A 4,392-nucleotide genomic window follows, 5' to 3' on the forward strand; every position below is an offset into this window, starting at 1 on the left:
TCTACTTCCCCAAAAGAAAACTATATATACGTGTGGAATGACAACCCTTCAGCTTCATTACTCGGGTGAGACCTTTCCTTTCATAGTATACTCTAATTCCATCCCAGGTGGTTCACTTTCTAACAAAGTCCCAAAACCTAGATATACACCAGTTTCTGTGAGAGAAAGCATATGTTCACACTTATCCATAAACTACTGCAAAATATATATCTGAAAGCAGAAGTACACTAGAGTTTGCAGTGAGTATCCCCCTAACACTTCCTCTCCACTATTCCAACCTTTGGGTCCATGATTGCTCAACAATTTGTTTGGCTTTGTATGTTAACTCTCTTTTCAGTCACCAGGTTCCATATGTCATCAGGATGCCGGCCAGGCTTCCCTAGACTGAAGACCCCACCAATGTGTCCTGGAGCTCTGCTTCCCCAGAGACAGGGAAAGAGAGAGGCAGACTGGGAGTATGGACCAACCAGTCAACGCCCATGTTCAGCGGGGAAGCAATTACAGAAGCCAGACCTTCCACCTTCTACAACCCACAATGACGCTGGGTCCATGCTCCCAGAGGGATAGAGAGTGGGGAAGCTATCAGGGGAGGGGGTGGGATATGGAGATTGGGTGGTGGGAATTGTGTGGAATTGTACCCCTCCTACCCTATGGTTTTGTTAATTTATCCTTTCTTAAATAAATAAAAAAAATAAAGAATAAAAAATAAATGAAAACTATATATAGATTTATATCCCGGATAAATTTCAATGCAAAGATTCTCAGTAAAATCTTAGCTAATCAAATCCAACAACATATTAAGAGAATAATCCACAAAGACCAGATGAAATTAATCCCTGGGGAGGATAGATGGTTCAACATTCACCAAGTCAATCAATGTAATACAACTAATTAAAGAACAAAAATCATAGCAACCTCTTCAACCGAGACCTGTCACACAGCACTGCTGCAGAGACCTGCAAAAATAAATACTTTGGAAACTCAGGGAAGTTTCATCAGACCAACAACCTCCAGAATTGTCACTCAATATTTTTCTTTCCATCATTACAAGACTCCCTTTCCTTTATTTTCTCCTCCATTCTCTACTTCAACTCCTCAGACCCCTTTTCTCTGAATCAACAGTCTACTGGGATGTGGGGTAGAAGATGAGACATAACCATTTTGTCTTCCCCAGATACTTAGTAGGGCAATTGCCTCTCTTTACTATGTGCTCCTTAATAGATCTTCAAAGTTGGGATAATGAGGTGATCAGGGAAGGGAAACACCTTAACTTCTAACCTAGCTGTGGATTAATACACAAAGAAGTAGCATTAATGAGGACAAGGAAGTAAAACAAAAAAAACAAAGCAACAAAGTGAAAAAGACATTGGAAGATTAGAGGAAGCAGCAATAAGAGTCATTTGGACTATGCTTCAAGTTCTGGACAAGCTACCAATTTACTTTTCAGTTTGTTGATGGTGTTTACTTGATCCCTGTCTGGCCATTAATAACTAGAACATGACACAAGACTAGAATTTTCCTTTCAACAATAAATGCTTCTGTAGGAAAAATGTTTTGTTTTAAAGATTTTATTTATTCATAAAGAAGAGTGGTTTGGAAGGTGGCACAGTGAATAAAGCACTGGATTCTCAAGCATGAGGTCCTGAGTTCAGTCCCCGGCAGCACATGTACTAATGAACTGATGTTCAGTTCTTTCTCTGTCCTATCTTTCTCATAAATAAATAAATACATAAATAAATATATTTTTAAAAAGAATATAGGAGAGAGAAAAAGAACCAGACATCACTCTGGTACATGTGCTGCTGAAGATTGAACTCAGGACTTCATGCTGGACAGTCCAATGCTTTATCCACTGTCTCATCTCCTAAACCACGGAAAAATGTTTTTTAAGTTTCCTTTTTGAGTGATTATTTTGTTTTGAAACTATTAAATTATAATGTTGAGAAACCACAACTGGAAGGGATCTAATACTTTTATGGGTAAAACAATGAATATATATTTTTTCAACTACCCACAGTCAAAAAATGAAACATTTCAACCTTTAAGTAAGCATCCCAAATGATATCTGTGCAGGAAGGTATCAATGAGATTTTTATTATTGACATCAGGGATTCATAGCTCTGGGTTGAACTTTGCAGAAAGGAAGACAGAAAGAATGAGACAAATGCCACAGCACTAAAACTTTCCCCAGTGCCATGGGGACTGAGCAATTGAAACCTGGGTCACATAGCAAAGCAGATGTGCTATCCTATCTCTCTGGTCCTCAATGAGATTTGTTTAAGTGAATAAATATTTTCATTTAGGAGTTGGGTCAGTGGTACACCCCTCTGAGTATACATGTTATAATCTACAAGGAAGAACCTGGGTTCACGCCTGGGGTCCCCACCTGCAGGGGGGAAACTTCATGAGTAGTGAAACTTTTTCCCTATCTCCCCCTTCCTTCTTGATTTCTCTCCATCTCTATCCAATAAACAAATAAATAAAAATAGATTTTTAACTTTATTTATTTGATAGAACAGACAGAAATTGAGATGGGAGGAGGTAAAGAGGGAGAGCGACAGAGAGACACCTGCAGCCCTGCTTCACTGCTCATGAAGTTCCCCCCTGCGGGTGGGGACCAGGGGTTTGAACCTGGGTCCTTGTGCACTGTAATGTGTGCACTCAAACAGGTGTGCTACTGCTTGTCCCCTAAATATATATATTAATATTTTATTAAATATTTTTAAAATATTTCCTTTTTGTTGCCCTTATTTTTTTTATTGTTGTAGTTATTATTGTTGTTGTTACTGATATTGTCATTGTTGGATAGAGCAGAGAGAAATGGAGAGAGGAGGGGAAGACAGAGAAGGGGAAGAAAAAGACACCTGCAGACCTGCTTCACCGCCTGTGAAGCGACTCCCCTGCAGGTGGGGAGCTGGGGCTTGAACCGAGATCCTTATGCGGAACCTTGGCGCTTTGCGCCACCTGCGCTAAACCCGCTGCGCTACTACCCGACTCCCAATAAAAAAAAAAATTAATATATTTATTTTCCCTTTTGTTGCCCTTGTCATTGTTGTAGTTATTATTGTTGTTGATGTCGTCATTGTTAGATAGGACAGAGACAAATGGAGAGAGGAGGGGAAGACAGAGAGGGGGAGCGAAAGATAAGACAACTGTAGACCTGCTTCACCACCTGTGAGGCGATCTTGCAGGTGGGGAGCCACGGGCTCGAACCCGGATCCTTACGCTGGTCCTTGCGCTTTGTACCACCTGCGTTTAACCCACTGCACTACCGCCCGACTCCCAATAAAAATATTTTTTAAAGTTAAAAAAAGAAGTAAATATTTTCATTTAAGAAGTACTGGCATATAAACTAAAGTACTGGCATGTAAACTAGAGGGCAGGGGATTTTGCTTTTCATTAATGGAATCTCAGTAGCAAAAAAATGCCTAGAACATAATTGGCACTTAATGGATATCCTTATGAGTATACAAACCAAGAGCGGGAAATGTCCAGTTTACAGACCTTATCAAGTTTGCAAAATCATTTAGTCTTGTCCTGTCATGACAACTGCTGCAAGATTCAAAATTCAGTAAACCTAGGACCTTTTTACACAGCAAAACTAAGTGATACTATATATATACACCCAGACCAGACCTAAAGAACTAATCAGCTATGCCTCAAAGTGGTGCTGGGGATTGAGTCTTGGACCTCAGAGGCTCAGGCATAAAAGTCTTTTTATATACCCATTATGCTATCTCCCTATCCCTAATTGCTAAGCTAATGTTTAAGTTGATAACTTTGTATGGCCCATGGATAACTTTATAAATATCCAAATGACCCTTGGTATAAAAAAGGTTCCCTACCTTGATTTAACTGAATCCCTAAATAGCTAAAAATGTAATTAAGTTTCCTTTTATAAATCTTACTGCGTTATGATGTTTAGACCCTTTTAAGATGATGATGTAAGAACATTTGCACTTGAAATGTTAATCATGGTATATTAAAATAGCTTTTCAAAGCAGGAAATTATCCTCATTCAAAGAAACAATTTTAACAGTTCAGCATCTCCATTTCTGTCTGTATGTGCTTAAAGTGTTCATAAAAATACCACAAGGTGGCATACAAAAACCTCAGAAAAAACATTTAATTTCTGGGATCAATCATTTTTATTTAGAGAAAAGCTATGCAGTTTTACTTGATCTTTAGACTGATTTCCTTTTGGATTAGGGGTCCACTCTACACCAACATAACATTATGTAATGTTAACATCTGCAATCACTCTATTTCCAAATAAAGTCACATTCTGAAGTGCTAGGTGTACTTCAACACATAAATCTGTGAAAGTGGACAATCGAACCCCAAACAGTACTCAGAGACCTCCACAAGCTTGCCCACTTCTTTTCTTTCTTC

Source organism: Erinaceus europaeus, chromosome 11 (assembly GCF_950295315.1).
Source record: "Erinaceus europaeus chromosome 11, mEriEur2.1, whole genome shotgun sequence".
In the NCBI taxonomy this organism is placed as follows: domain Eukaryota; kingdom Metazoa; phylum Chordata; class Mammalia; order Eulipotyphla; family Erinaceidae; genus Erinaceus; species Erinaceus europaeus.